The 16,928-nt window shown below is 42.7% G+C and overlaps 1 long non-coding RNA gene across 1 annotated transcript; it reads right to left on the bottom strand.

Annotated features, from left to right (window-relative positions):
• Positions 1-13,817: 13,817 nt before the first annotated feature.
• Positions 13,818-15,057, bottom strand: LOC134441042 (uncharacterized). Its single transcript, XR_010033086.1, has 4 exons — positions 14,919-15,057; positions 14,591-14,685; positions 14,134-14,302; positions 13,818-13,911 (listed from the first exon to the last, which is right to left on the bottom strand). It is a non-coding gene; the product is annotated as an uncharacterized LOC134441042 (long non-coding RNA).
• Positions 15,058-16,928: the final 1,871 nt, after the last annotated feature.

Below are 16,928 nucleotides of genomic sequence, written 5' to 3'. Positions count from 1 at the left end.
GGGCTCAGGGTTACTGTATGTAGGAAGTAGGCGTATTGTTTGTTCCTCACAGCTGAAAGAAAATTTGTTTCAAGAATTGAAAGCATGATCAGACCAATTATAAACACTGTGGCATTTTTGAGTGTTGTATTGTACAACTTTTTTTGCACACCCCAGTCAGCAGGTGCATTGTATGATGACCCAAAACTCATGCACACTGATTGTTGTTTTTACTTTTACTGACTGACGTTTCGGTTGTAGACCTTCATCAGGTAAATTTGAAAATTTCAGGTAATAATAAAGGGCAAAATTTACCTGATTAAACCACTACCCAAAGTTGTCCATCAGAACTGTGACCAGAATGAGTTGGGACTAGAGCTGTAACCAGAATGCATTGAAATGGCAAAGCTCATGCCGTAATTCCATGTGGGAGTGAAGTGGATTTCCGCCGAAATCCGAGCCCCTCAGGCCCCCTATTCTGGGCGGCTCAGGGCCCGGTCCCGTCGTCACGTTTTGGAAGAATTTCAGCCCACACAGTGTTTCAGCAGTCGTTGTTGTTGCGTTTATTGGGTCATTTATGGAAGTTCCGTGACCGTGGAGAGGAAAGGTTTGTTTCTCACTGGATTTGTCATCTATAAAGTTTAAATAAAAAAATGAGCCGGGGTGCCCCTCACAAAAATGTGGGGAGATTTTTTGAGCCCTGTATCCAAAATGGCTGCTGCCAGCCAAGCTAGAAATTAGCTTTTTAATGGTTTTGCCGACAATGCTGCATAATACATGGTTTCTGAGACTATCTGGGGCAAGAAATTCACAAATTATGTAGATTTATTGATTTGACCTATTTCTGATCTTCAAATTCAAGATGGCTGCCACTTTTGGCTCTTTAAATGTAAATTTTTCAAAATCGTCAGAGAGCCTTAATGTTAGGCTCAAATGAAAGGTCTGCTCATACTGAGTTCAGTTATGGACAGTAAAATTACAAGTAGGTAATCTGAAGGTCATCTGAAAGGTAAAAAAGATGAAGGTTTCTGGTTGATGAGAATTAAACTGCTGATTAGTCGGGTCGGGTCGGGTCATAATGTGAGGTTCAGTGACCATTCTCTGGCAAGGGTGTTTTGATTATTGACTTGACCTCTATGGACCCTTAAGAAAAGATTTAGCCCCCATGTCCCTCCCAAAAATCACGGCATTTTTTGCTAGAGAGGCAAACTCAAAATGTTGTCCGGCGCCATCTCTAAGAAATAACTTTTAATCTTGAATGAATCATGTATGAGGACACTTTTTCATACATGTCAACCATGAGGATTCCAAATCTGACATTATTTTGATAATACAACTTTGTTTTGACATTTTGAAATTCAAGATGTCTTGCCATCTAGAACAGTCGTTTTTCAATGTTTTTTGGTCATGACCCCCCAAAACTGGACTGGGACCCCCCCAATTTGTGTAGCTCCATTCCTCATGCATAGATATTGAGAAAATAGCTGATCTACAAGCACACAATACCTTAAATTATGAGGCGTAGTGGGCTTGTAGGTGGGCGATTTTCACAATGTTCGGCTTTTTAAATATTATTTGACAATTTGGCCAATGTTTTAGCATTGTTTGTTGATAGCTTTAGATGCAGTGATGGTATTTCACTTTGAGAGTCCTTACATTACCCCCAACCCCCCCCCCCCCCCCCCCCCCCAAAAAAAGGGGTCTCGACCCACAGACAGGTTTGAAGACAGTCAAACGTGTAAAGTTCTCCGAGCTGCTAGAAGACTGTTGTTGAGGAATGTGTGACCTTATTCAATCCCAATGGCATATAGAGGAAGACGCAGAAGAGCAAGCTCATCCAGAAGATCTCCCTCCAACATATTGTGATTGAAGAACCCTATGTTTCTCTAATTGACATGGGCATGATCTGGAATATGGCAACTCCATCAGTAGATTGGCAGACACAGGACGCCACACCATACAATTGGTTGGACTATGTCCAAAAGGTGTCTCCAGCATTCTTGCCTGCCAGTGTGGAGTAGCGCTGTAGGTACGCCAAGTAGTTGTCAAGAAGGCAGTGTTGGCGTAAGCTGTTTGCATCTGAAGGGAGACAGATAAAAGACTCTCTTCATGGTCTTCCACTTGGAAGTACAGGCTTCAGCCATGGTGCTACTCTTTTTATGTGCATAGATCACCAGTCTCATGAACGCAAACAGCTCTTCTCAGATGACACATGGCCTGGACGAGCTGATGAGGAAAGTGGGATCTGTTGTTGGCACAGAACTGGAGGCTCTCAGTACCACAACTGAGAAAAGGACACTGAGCAGACTGGACTCTATTATGGACAATGACCATCACCCCTTGCACTCAGTCTTTGCTAACCAGAGAAGTCTGTTCAGCCACAGATTCCGTGCCATATCCTGCAAAAGATGCTCCCTGTATGTGCAGGTCTCGCTCATCATCTTCTGTTGAGCATGTTGTATCGCAGGGATCATTGACATTGGTTACACGGTGAGAATGAGAATGGCGGGCAAGGATGATGGATGACACCTTTTTGACACAGCCCAACCACTTGTATGATGTGCCGTGCCGTGTCCAATGGAGTTGCCATCCTCCAGATCATGCCCTTGTCAATTAGAGCAACATGGGGTTCTTTAATCACAATAGGTTGGACGGAGATCTTCTGGATGAGCTTGCTCCCTTGCATCTTCCTGTATATGACAGTGGGGTTGAATAAGGTGAGTAAGGCCACACATTCCTCAACAAAATGGTGTTCTTGCAGCTCAGGGAGCTCAAGTTGACTATCTTGAACCAGGCTTATCACTACTTTTGAGAGCACTTCTGTCCATTTCAGCAGCTCTTGCTTTTGAGTCCCTCGACGAGCTTCTTTATGCAAGAATGCTTGAAAAATGTCAAAATTTCTATGTGCTAGATCAGTGGTTCTCAACTGTGGGTTGAGATCCCCTTTTTTGTGGGGGAAGGTGTTCATGTAGAGTAGAGTAACTTTATGTCAATGTAAGGACTCTCAATTTTAAAGACCATCCAGAATAATCATCACACAATGCCAAAAACATTGCCAAATTGTCAAATAATAGGCTATCAAAGAAGTCAAACATTGTGAAAATTGCCCATCTACAAGCCCACTACTCCTCATAATGTGAGGCATTGTGGGCTGGCAGATCAGATACTTTCTCAATATCTATATATGAGAAATGGAGTAACTTGAATTGGGGGGTCACTGCCTAAAAAGGTTGAAAACTACTGTTCTAGATGGCAGCCATCTTGAATTTCACGGCCAAAACAAATTTGTATTATCAAAATGATGTCAGATTTTGAATCCTCATGGTTGAGTTGTATGAAAAAGTGCCTTCATGCATGATTCTATGTCATTCAGATCAAAAGTTATTTCTTAGAAATGGCGCTGGATGCCATTTGTCTCTAGCAAAAAATGCCGGGATTTTTGGGAGGGACATGGGGGCTAAACCTTTTCTAAAGGGTCCATAGAGGTCAAATCAATCATCAAAACATCCTTGCCAGAGGATGGTCACGGAACGTCACATTATGACCCGACTGTTTAATTCTCATCAACCACAAACCTTGATCTTTTTTTACCTTTCAGATGACTTCTGCATAGCCTACTTGTAATTTACTGTCCACAACTGAACTCAGTATGAGCAGACCTTTCATTTGAGCCTAATATTAAGGCTCTCTGACGATTTTGAAAAAAATGACATTTAAAGAGCCAAAAGTGGCAGCCATCTTGAATTTGAAGGTCAAAAATAGGTCAAATCAATAAATCTACACCATTTGTGAATTTCTTGCCCCAAATAGTCTCAGAAACGATGTATTATGCAGAATTGTGGGCAAAACCATTAAAAAGCTATTTTACAGCTTGGCTGGCAGCAGCCATTTGGGATATAGGGCTCTAAAAAAAATTCCCCACATTTTTGTGAGGGGCACCCCGGCTCAATTTTTTATTTAACCTTTATAGATGACAAATCCAGTGAGAAACGAACCTTTCCTCTCCACGGTCACGGAACTGCTATAAATGACCCAACTATCAAAGTTCTTGCTAACAGCCACCAGCGTACCAAGAGTGAAGAGTTGGCCAACCCGAAAACAGCTTGCTTCCGATACGTGAGGTATCGTTCGCAAAGTGATCTGGAGTCCAGTTGGCAAAGCGCCATAATATATACCCTAGGAACCCCCCACACTACGACGTCTTGGGGTATTTGAGGAAGTTCACAATGGAGGATTTCTGTCCTATGTTTGGCATTAAAAATATGCAACCATAAGTGGTATTGCTTCACCTCGAGTTAGGCCTTCACTCCTGGTACGTGGCGTACAATGTCATGGTATCATTTGAACATTTGCACATACCGGCACAGTCCAACAACATACAATCCACAAGAATCATACGTGAACCGGTACCATATACGGACCGGCACCCGTGTCGTCTTTTTGCGTACTGTACCCTTGGACAGATTTATATTAGTGGAATTCCGTGTGGGTGACATACAATACATTCTGAGTGTGTGCAAGTGTGTGCACATACCTTGTGCATATGTGTGTGCATATGGTTTTGTGATCCTCTTTTCCTGTAGTACTGATACTAATGGTGAACCAGCTATCACTCTATTAGTCCTTTATGTTTGTGGACTCACAGGGGTCAAGATACACTAATACTCCTGATTCTTTAGTTGGTGGCGTTGTCTGAGGCTGATATAGTTACCCGTATTTTCTCCCTGCCTCAGCTCTTAGGCCCTGCGGTCCCCCAGAGGACCCATAGTGGCTCAAGGATGGGGACCGCCAGCCCAGATGACAGGCCAGATAGTTGTTTGACAAACGGGTACTCTGGAATGTTTGCTATGAGCACCCAGTCCTGAAGGTATCCACAGCTCACAGCTGCGTGAGTGGCCCAGGGCCTGCTCAAAACCACAAATAGAAGTTTCCTTTAGGTCCCTTAGAGCCGCAAACTCATCCAACACATAGGCCTGCTTATTTCGTTTATTATGTCTTTGAACATCACCCAAAATCTACCACAGGAGCGTACCTATGTTCCCCAGGTCCTATGTTCCCGTCTTTGTATGGGACCGGGGAACTTAGGACCCTTTTCCTAAAAAAGGGTTCTATGTTCCCCGCATTGTATGTTTCCGAGTTTTCAAATTGTGCCCTTCCCAAAACCATCCCTTAACCTAACCTGTCAGTATTGCAGTTTCTGAGTTGTAAATTTGTGCCCTTACCAAAACTATCCCTAAACCTAACCTGTCAGAGGTGCAATAACAACCTGTGCTTTGCCATGTGGCAGCTGTCTACTTGGAAGCAGCGGGGAACATACAACCCTTTTTTGAAAAAAGGGTCCCAAGTTCCCTGGTTGCGGGGAACATAGAACTTGGGGAACATAGGGATGACCCCTTCCATGTGAGGTACCCATAGGATTGGTGACCCCGGTGCAAGGGACCCCAGTGCTGGGTGAAGCATAAATGATGGGGCACACTGGGTGGGAGAAGCATATGGGCAGTTAGGTGAGGGACATGGGTGTGTGAAGCGCATGGGTGCACTTCCCAAAGGGGAAGGCAGTATGATGGAATGACCATCACTAGGGTTGTGGGTGTGTTCTGACTGTCATGCCAACGAGCCCCAGTTTATTACAGCATACCCCAGAAGGTCCAGGTTCGAGACTCGGCTGGGCAATTGTCATGCCAATGAGCCCCAGTTTACTAGAGCGTACCCCAGAAGGTCCAGGTTCGAGTATCGGCTGGGCAACTTCACTTCCCTTCGCTACAGGACGGCACAGCAAAAGCAGCAATGCGACATCACAAATGTGGCCGATATTATTTTGGTAGATAACCTTTGACCTTTTTCTCATGAATTTAGATTAGCCATTGTCTTGTCAATCATGGACCTCATGGTTCTGGTATGACCAAAGCTCAGGTAGAATATAAACATCTCACGGGAGTCGGCCAAAACATCTTAAACTCCCCTTTTCTTATTCCTTTTGATGTGTCACACAATTAATTTTCTAACATAGCTTCACCATTTTGGTGCATTTTACCGGTTTGTTTGTGACATTACATTGGCACATGTCAATGAGTCTCGTTAATGTTAGGTCACTTGTCACGGAGTAGTTGCCCTCATGCTGTCATTGGCTATGCCACAGGCGAGTCTGTGGGTGCCTTCCAATATGCGATCTTACGTCCTCCACTTGTGCTTGTGGCCTCGTACCAGGAAGTAATACGTCAAGATGACATCACTGACATGACAACAGCATTATATTTCAATATCCGTAAAAGCTCAATTGTAAAGACATTTTCTCATTTTCAAACAGGATGGTAAATGAAGAATAGTCCCCAAAATAATGTTTTGGCTAGGCTGACAGCGGGGAAACTTAAAGGACCAGTTCAGTCAATTTCAACATGCAGTTGTAATGCTCACACTACCCTGGACTTGTCAGTACCTGAGTTTTTTTTTTCTTTCTTCTTCAGCCTTTTCCTGGTCATTGTAATGGGGGCAGCGCTTTGTTTACATTTAAAAGAAAAAAACACAAGATTTTTATTTATTCCCAAAAACATCCAAAAGGTTATACAACATCAGCAGACAACTAGCAAACACTGGTACCTTTTGGGAAAATATTTGGAGTAGGCCTATGTAATAAAAAAAAAAGTAAACAAACGCTGCCCCCATTAAATTAGCTCATATCTCGAAAAGGGCTTAGCCAAAAAATGTGGCATTACCGGGTGCTGATAAGTCAAGGGTAGGGATGGCACAAACCGCACCGAAAACCGAAACCGTACAATTCACACACATACCGAACCGAACCGTGCCATCCGTCGCAAACCGCAATTCATGTACTGCCCACAAAAATAAGTAAAACAGACATTCTAGGAGTATCTTATCCAGTCTCTCTGATTAAAACATTTGCGTATAAGACCAATCAGAGGATGACACAATTAAAATCACACCATTTTCACATTATAAGCCTATACATCACTTTATAACTGCAGTTATATAAATATTGTTTAATATTCCCAGTGCATCATTTATCATGAACTAAAAAAAAGAACCGTAGAGAACCGAAAACCGTGACCTTGACACCGTGATATGAACCGAACCGTGATTTTTGTGAACAGTACCACCCCTAGTCAAGGGTAGCGTGAGCAATACAACAGCATATTGAAATTGACTGAACTGGTCCTTTAATTGTTTTCTCCATTGGAGGAGGGGCATCAGCAAAACATGGGGCCACAAGCCCAAGTGCAGGACGCAAGGTCGCATATTGGAAAGCGTCCCGCCTCTGGTGAACTCGTCTTTAAACTCGGATTCTGACATCTTTATCTGAAAGGGCCGCTGCTATGAATATATCCTGCTCGAACACGCGCCTTTTCTCAGCAATGTTTCCATGAAATGGCAATGGATCCGGGTCTACGGAATCTGCCTGCTATGTTTGGTAATATTAATAGGCTTGGACGCCACCAAGCAGGCATTTGCTTGATCACAATGAGATCTGCTTGGTCTAATAATAGTTGGGTTGAATGCTTGGCAAACAAGATGGACAGTTTTACTAACGACGATATCACAAGTCATAAAAAATGCTGCTTCCTACCTGAAGCAGCGAGTGAACTGTCTCCCAGCCATGTGGACTACACCCGCAATTTACGTCAGATAGATGATTGCCAATCAGTGTAGATTACCGATGGAGGAGGTCCTATGCCAGAGCAGTTGCTCTGAGGCGACTGCGCCGCTGCTTAGAAAAATATTTGTTCCTGTGATCGTTTATTGCCATGTAACATGACTGCGGTGCAGAGGTCACTCCCTTACACTGCGTCGTGGACAGAAATACTAACCAGGATGCTTCACGCGGACAGACACAGTGGGCATGCTCACTGCCTGGCAGAAAAAAACTCCGTCACGAACAACCTTAATAGGCACGATCGTGATGAAGCAGCTGCTTTTGCTAAGCAGCGAGAATGCGCACATGCCAGCAGTTTGATGCATTGTGGTTAGAACATTTTAAAGCTAGGTTCAGTTTTAGAGCTAGGTTCATATTTCATTGAAATAAAAATGTTGTATCATTTTTATTTCATGTTAAAATTTCCCATGTCCCCCCATTAGAATAACATTGTGACAACTCTAGGTGCCAGTATGCTTGCTGCAAGATACGCGAGTGCGTGCACGATTCGTTCATGAACGCGTTAACATGCGTATTTAATGGCAATCTCGCGCGCGTTGGACACGGCAGCCAAATGCGTGCGTCAGGTGCAATGTCTTCAAACTCGCTGGGGGCGATCGTAAGATAGACTGCGCAGTTCCACGCGTGTGCTTGATATGAAAACGACAATGGCAGCAAGAGTGTCTCATTGAGTTTGTCCGAAATTTCAAACATTTGTGATCATAGGCCTATGTAACAGAGTTGAAAATGCTGTTGAGAAATATATAGTTTTTATGAGTTTTGCCATTATTGAGCAGAATATTGTTTGTTGGAGACACCTTGTGGCACTTCGGAGAACTGCAGGTCTGTTGCGTTTTGATCCTCTGGGGTTCCCGTAGCCGAGTCAGAAAAGCGATTCCCTGGCTCGGGTAAGTTTACTATTTAATGTGCTCTGTTTTCAATTATTGTTTCCTCTTCGTAAAATGCAATGTAAACTGTCTACTTGATGTATCTCATTAATGATGTAATTGTGTACACGCTGTGGGGATATGCAGGAAATTTACTAAGTTGTAAAGAAAGTTATTTACATTTTCTATTAACCACGAGGCTCTTTTGGGAGATTAGCATCTTCCTACACCTGCAGTAGATGCGTTAGCATAGTGTTCGTTTTGTGGATGAATTATGCAAGTATGCATGAGAATTCACATCATTTTTACGTCTACTATGTATCACTGTTATATGGCACTGTATATGCATGTATTCTGGTGGCATGGTACTTTAGAATTCCGAATGTTTGATCGGTTTTCCGAACCGCAATGATTCCATGCCTGAGCCTTCTGCTTGCCTCTCTCCCTCTCTGGAACTATGACGTTGCATACGGTCCTTCGTGAAACTGAATGTTACTTTTATTTTTATTGTACAGATGCTGCAGTAATGCCCTTTTGCTCTGTCAAGGTATGTCTCCAGTTGTGAATTGTATTTTGTTTCATTGCTGTGTTAAAATGTTTGGAGTCAGAAAAGCGATTCCCTGGCTCGGATGCTGCAGTAATGCCCTTTTGCTCTGTCAAGGAAATAAACTGCCGTCCAAAGAAAGTCCGCCTCCTGTGCCTGCTTGAGTCCGTTTCACCTACTACCTTGTTGCACTTTGAAAAAGGAGCATGCACATACAGGAGTAGCAGCAGTATTCTTTCCTTGCCCAGGGAGACCCTCTTTTTGTTTTGTTGTTTTCCTTGCCATCTGTATTCCCAATTTCCGCATCCCAATGCTACGTGCTCTCTGCCCCCTGGATGATACCGCCAGTATTTTGCGTCTTGGTCAACTGCTTTTGTGCTGTCGGCTGAAATTAGATTCAAGTAAAACATGTGACAACCAACCCCAGTCTCCCCCCATTCGTTTCGGTTCCGCAACACTCCCACCCCATAGATCCATGTGCAGCCCATCTTGCATTAGTACAAAATGCAGCCTACTGATGCAAGACAACCTGGGATTCAGGCTGAGCTTTCAGGCTGGTCATAGATGATATGCAGGCCTGATCGTAAAAAAAATATCCTGAGCCTGATCGTTTAACCCTTTTTGAAAGAAGAAAAACCTAGTTCAGGGTTCCCGCGGGTTATTAAAAATATTAAAAAGGCATTGAATTTAGTTATCCAGCATTAAGAGCATTAATAGCATTGAATTAGCTGTTAAAAGTCGGGAATTTTTTTCACTGCGGCATTAAATTTTCAAAAAACATTTCAGTGTGCAACCTAAAGGACGAAGTTTTTTTTTCATAATGAAGATGACGCACAGAACGTCAATACCCATGATTAGTTGTAGAACGCTACTGTAAACACAAATCTAGAGTGCAGCGGCGCCATTTTTTGATGAGGTGAGGTGAAGAATGGGAAAGTGCCGGTTTAACCCCAAGTGGCTGCAGGATCCAAAATACTTTTGGGTAAAATCTGTGCCGAATGACGGCGAGGCGTGCTGCACACTATGCAAGAAAACGTTTACGCTGGGCTTTTTTCATAATGAAGATGACGCACAGAACGTCCATTCGTTGCACTGTAAACACGTGCACAAACCTTGAGTGCTGCAGCGACAACGGGAAGTGTAGCATTAACAATTATCTATCCTCGACGTAGCGCACAAGTATTTTTTCCACTAACCAGCAAAGTTTTATTTGTGCCGTCCAAGCACCAGTTGAACTCGAGAAGCAGGTTGTGATCAAAGCCACACCCCCTTTATATTTATTTCATTGTGTTCATGCAAACAGTGGAGAACTGATGTTGTGGAGTGTTACCGGTTTTCTTGGGGTATTCTTTTTAAGGCTATTGAACGTTGTGAAGCAAACTTAAGGAGCAATCAGAAATCCACCGCTGTCATTTGTAGCCATTTCAATTTCATGACAAAGCTGTGTTACAAACGCAATTAGGCTACTTGGCGAGACAGACCTATCGATTGGTCGCAACTAGTAGATGTATCACAAACGACCACCGACATTAATTAACACACTCTTGTTTGAGGAGCTCCTAAAAGCGTTAGCAGAAAACAAGGCGACGTCATGCAACATTTAGCCTCTTTTTAAAATCTTGCATTGAATTTTTGAGGTGGCCAATAATAACCACAGACGCGTCACACACGGCTACAGTGCACTCCACACACCAACGCGTGGGCACGCTATACCTGTTGGTAGCAAACTTGACTCGTATCAAATCCCGTCTCTGAACTATTTCCCCTTGCTGTTCGGAAAAAAGACGACTACTTAGTTGATCTTGTTTTAATCGATGCGCTGCTAAACCAGGAGACCTGACCCATCTATGAATAGGGGGGGCTCACGGCGCATTTCCTTACTAAGGGGGGTCATTACTTGCACAACTAGCCCTATGACCAATAACTTGTTGACTCAAAAAATGAGTGGGTTATTGTCAGTTTAAAGCTCAAATGTAAATGATACATTTAAATGTAGGCAATTATGCTTTTTGAACGTCATTATAATGGAGTGAAGAAAAACGATTAGGCCTAATTATTAGGCCCAACAACAATAATAATGGTCTACTCCAATTTAGTCTGATAGGTTTACATTATATTGGCTAATACATGTTGAAAGACATATAGGCCTACTGTATGAATATAGGTTACAGTACATGTGCAAATTATGATTAGGCCTATGATTGGTCTACTTCATCCTAGAAAATGTCAATAGCCTATAAAAAACAGCAAATGTTCCAATTCTTTCTGTGTTTGGCTGATCGGTGATCATCACAGCAAGTCGGTAATCTGCAATTAACAAATAAATAGTGCTTTTGAAGCAGCTTTTGAATTCAATTCTGGGGTGTGTTTAAGTAAATAAATCTGAGATGCTACAATGCAACTTTGCATGTGTTTTAATTGTATTTTCCATAAATGTACATTCTTGTGCCAAACAGAGAGGTAATCTCTTAAGAAGTAATGAGGTTTGAATTTGATACGCGCTTTCTTAATTGAATTTCGTTCAATATTATTGAAATAATGGGTGCGATAAAAGTATTAAATTTTATGTGAACATGCATTAAAAAAGGTCTTAAAAGCATTGAATTTAGGTTTAACAATCCTGGGGGAACCCTGTAATGGGTCATGAATGTATGTTACATGAGTCATGCGTTATATGTTTATGTTACAGACAAACTCTGCCAAGCCTGAAATCAGGCACTGAGCCTGAATATTACTATCCCTGTGATATGGGCTCAGAGGCAAGAAGAGTGGGTTTGGAAGAGTAGCCTACAATAGAGAACAGAAGAACAGCATAGATGCTTTATTGTTGATCCCGAGGGAAATTAAGGTGTCTAGCGAGAAGGGTCCAGCTGCAGTAAAACAGTTCCACCCTTAATGCAAGCACGCCCATGGGCGTTCCCGGCATTTGCCGTATTGGCCAATCGTGAAGGGATACTGCATGATGTCATTTTCAAGGCCATTTCCGGATGAAGGCTCCATGTTTTCAAATATCCCGTGCCCAGAGAAACGTTTCACTGAACATTCCACTGACATAATATTCTCAACAATTTATGTAAGAAAGTGAGATAAATCACACGTTTTCTAATCCCAATATGTATTTTGCTTTGTCTTCCCGTACCTCGGACATTGTAGCCTACTGTTTAGAACTCGTGTCGCTATGCACAGATTTGTCATAACGTATCAGGTCGCCAAAATGCTTTGATTTCAACACAACGTTGACACATTGACAGTAAATACTGTATATATTGCCTGAATATATACTGTCAATGCGTTGGCATTACCTCACCTAGCTGTGTGTATCGAGGTCACTGTTAACACTGGGTAGGCTATATGATTAAACCACAGATTTATCCTTTCCAGGATATTAACACACCCGACAAATAATAATTAAAAAACCCTTTTAGGCGAGGTTGTTCACTTGGTAAGACATGATATAGGCTACTTAGAAAAGTTGTACGATGTACATCAGCAACACATTCCCGACTTTTTGAAGTAATGAGTGTCACCTCACCACAGTTATGTGGCCAGCTTGAAAAGAGCAGATATTAATGAAAAAATATGAAATAGTATTTGAAATAGCAATAGGCTATTTGTTTGTTTTATTGGAGAAAACGATTTCTTCATTACCATAGGCCTACCATACTCCATGTCTGTCTATGATTTAGGAGTGACCACACCATTGAAGCTTACCTCTTTATCCAGGAGAGGTTCCAGATTGGCCTGTCTTAATTAAAAGGACATCAGAAAACAGAGAAAAATTTTCCTACCATCATAACCAGTGTTTGTGCATACATAATCAGGGCCGCTGACAGCTTTGGCTTTGCCCAGGACAAAGTCATCTGAAAGGGCCCCCCACTCAATACATAGACTACATACAATGTAATGAGGACCCATTCCTGGACCCCTGGTCTCACTGGGCCCAGGTCAACGGACCCCTTTGTCCCCCCTGTCAGCTTCCCTGCATGTAGGCCACATACATTGCTGAAAGAAGTGAACGAGACAGGAATGAAATGTGAATTTATTTCTGTTTACTTTTACACTATAAAGTGTGAACGGTCAACAAGAGGGTTAACACAAAGTTTGAAATTGTGTTTGACCAGTCTCCAATGTGCATTTAACTAATAACTAAAAATAAGGCATTGGCATTAAATACAGACTGATACATACTATAAATACAGACACCCAAACAGTGTGCAATAATAAGTACTAAGTAAAATAATACTGATGGACAATAAATACACAAACACAGTGGACACACACACACGGCAGGAGGAGTTCATACAGGTGGTGTGAAGATGCTGTATACAAGGTGCAATGAGTAAAGTGTAAGTGGCATGGTGAAAGAAGTGTTCATGGAATATTCTCCCGTGTCCTTGGTTATTCATGTGGTTTTCTTCAGTGCGTTGAGGAGTCTGATGGCTTGTGGAAAGAAGTCGTTTCCCAGTGTGCTTTTGCAGCACCGCATGCTGGGCTAGCGCTTCCCTGATGGTAGTAGGGAGAACAGGTAGGGGTGATCTTATGAGCTTTTCTGCCGTCCTCACCACTCTCTGTACTGCCTTCTAGTCTTCAGCTTGATAGCTGACATGCCAGACAGAGCTGGTCAGGATGATTTCAATGACACCCCCGTAGAAGGTGGTGAGTGCCGATGTGGGGAGGTCGGCTCTTCTCTCATCCTTCGCAGGAAGTGGAGTAGTGTCTGTGCCTTTTTGAGATGGTGGAGCCATGTGGTGCAGTTGGCAGAGGAGCGGCACAGTGGTTGGTGCTGGGTTGATCAGGTTCAGATCCGAAGTTGCTGGTGTCATCAGCCCTCCCTCTGAAAACTGGCTCTGTGCCTGTCAAAAAAAGGCATGTTAATGTTATGAATGACAATTAAGACAAAAACAACCACCCCCTATCTACCTACAGAAGGACATGACATGAGCATGTGCATATGCTTGTGCACATGCCCCCCCACACACTGCTACTGTCTTAAAGTTTGGTGCACGTGCATGCATGCACGCCTATTCTCCCCCCTTTGCCTCAAGTCAAGTGTGCATTTTAGAGGTTGTCCTCACCTGCACATGTGTGAAGAGCAGGAAGATTGGAGGTTGAGGATGAAGAGGCAGGGCAGGAGGTTCTCCTTGTGAGCGGCCCTGGTCCTGATGCTGATTGCCCATCACCATGCTGTGGCTCATCAAACCCATTACCGGCATATCAATGCTGAACAGGAACGACTGCTTCCATCTGCACGCATGCACACAAACACACACACACACACACACACACACACACACACGAGAGGGATACATAGAATACACTACATAAAAATCACACCCATCATTTTAATGCAGAACACCAGGCTGAAGAGATACACAGCTTCTGGCCTGTGCAGGGATCACTACAGTGCCAGTGTTTTGTATTATCCTCTATCCACATTTTTTTTCAATAAATAAACACAGCACAGAAAGGAATTACTGTATGAAATACTTATTGGTCTAGTGCAGAACAAAACAGATTCAGTGTTTTACTCACCACTGTGTGCAAGTTTCTGTGTTCAGCTCAGGTGGAAGCCTCCATCACAACATGTTGGTACTGACATTAACCATCCTTCAGAAAACTGCCTCTGCCTGTCAGAAATAGCAAAATAATGTTAACACAACAAGGTAGTATCTTAAAAATATCCTTAACCAAAGACAGACAGACACACACTGCCACTGTCTTGGTTCTAGGACACACACACGCCCTTTAAGGGTCACATCACATGTAATGGCCGGGTTCTCACTCACTCACTCACTCACTCACTCCTTTTCTCCTACTTTTGCCTCAGACAATGCAGTGAGTTTTTAAAAATTGGCCTTACCTGCACATGTGTGAAGGACAGGAAGGGAGGTTGAGGATGGAGCTGCCAGTCAGGAGGTCCAGAGCTGTCCTGGTCCATCACCATCATGTGGATCATCAACCCCAACCTCAACTTCTTATATCTGCGTGAACACATTCACGAACACGAACACGAACACTCACACACACACACACACACACAATAGGCGAGATATAGGTTATATGGCACATTAGGAGGCATGGGTATTGTTGCACTCTAGATGTTTAGAAATAAGTAGGTGCGTGGACCCAAAAAGTAGAGTTCAATGTGGGAGTACACTACATAAGACTGAGGTAAGTCATCACTGCTCTCTGATGGCAGCAACCTGAAACATCTTGCTCTGAGCTGCTCTGAAAAATTAAAAACAAAAAATCTGCTTGTGCTTGACCTTAGTGTCTTATTTAGTGTGTGAACCTGCTCCCACATTGAACTATATGGCACATTTAAAATCAGACCCAATGACAAGTCAAGTCAATGCAACGGACATGAACCGACCATTACATTAAAATAACAGACTAAACAGTCTTTGGATGATTGAAGAGGCAGGAGAGATGACGAGGGGCCTCGATCCAGTAGCATTTATTTACTTCCCAATCTGCTCCTGTTAGCACCTGTTAACTTTAACGATCGCGGACATTATGGCGAATGGCGAATGTACATACTTTGAGCGAAAATTACAAAGAAAATATCAACACAAACGTAACAGAATATCTTCCCATCAAAGATCAATAAAATAACAGAGAAATTAAAGTACAGAAACATCATTAAATAGTTAGTGACACGGAGGAAAAAAACACAGCTTACCCTAGAGGTTCTCTGGCTTACCCCTTGCCAATCTTCCCGAAGTGAGGAACAGTTCCGGGTGCCACACCAATTAACGCCCCATCAGAAACAATAGGTAACGATAAACCCATCCCAAGTGGTAATCTACATTAGCCCATATATTTTGAGAAGTTCACTAAGAGAAAATATAAAGGTTTATTTTTAGCACTACTACATCAAGTCGGTTTTATTTACAATTTCTTTACATGCACTGGTCAAGAAATTGAAATTTACGTTTAACACCAGGTTGAACAATATGACACCTCCGACTTTCTGTTCGCACTCCAACTAAGTCAACTCGTAAAATAACCGTTATGTTTATTCATGCCATTTATTCGAAAATCTTACCGACAGTTGAGTGATCGCTGCAGCGAAATCCATTCCAGTCGTTTAATAAGTCGCGCCGCGCGCTTGTGTTGTCATTCGGCAGCATGTCACTGACTTCAGAAACTTGAACAGCCAAAGGGGCTTCTTTGTGCGTTCTGTGGTCGTGTTTCGTAAGTAAATGCCGACATTTCGAAAATGCCGACATTCGAAGCACCAGAGCATCTGAATAACAGAGTTGCGCAAACCGGGGACCAGTCGGTTGGTTGATGTGATTTGCGTTGATTAAAATGTTTCTTAACAGTAAACTTCTGTTCTTGGAACTAACACAGATCATCACATACCAAACAAAGATTAAGTACAAACAAATTACATGACCTTTACCACATTTTCTGTGTTATACCGCCACCTCCTGGAACTAAGTAACTTCTAATAGAACTAAAGTCAATGGGGATTTCCATGTTAATTCTCCGCGAGGCTCCGTGAGAGCCGCCATTGCTGTGGAAAGATTGGTCCATAGAGGTCTATGGGAGTGGCGTAACTCTGATATTAGATGGCTCTGGAAGCACACATGAACGTCACCGCTTCTGGTATTTACCACTGGACAACTCGGAGAAAATTTTGATAAACGAGTTTACGAGATGATGACGCAGAGAACAGCTGGCCCTACTCTCACCATGGCAACCGCTAAGTTGAAATACTCAAAAACCGGCATCAGTATGTTCAGACAGTCATGGTAAATGACAGTGTCAGAAAATATTCAGCATGTTTACCTTTTGACTTCCTAATTCATTTGCTTGCTGTAGCTGATGAACAACAGTCTATAATTGTTTATTTTAAAAACTG

Source organism: Engraulis encrasicolus, chromosome 24 (genome assembly GCF_034702125.1).
Source record: "Engraulis encrasicolus isolate BLACKSEA-1 chromosome 24, IST_EnEncr_1.0, whole genome shotgun sequence".
NCBI lineage: Eukaryota > Metazoa > Chordata > Actinopteri > Clupeiformes > Engraulidae > Engraulis > Engraulis encrasicolus.
The sequence above is the reverse complement of the archived record's forward strand: the minus strand, read 5'-3'. Positions and strand labels throughout refer to the sequence as shown.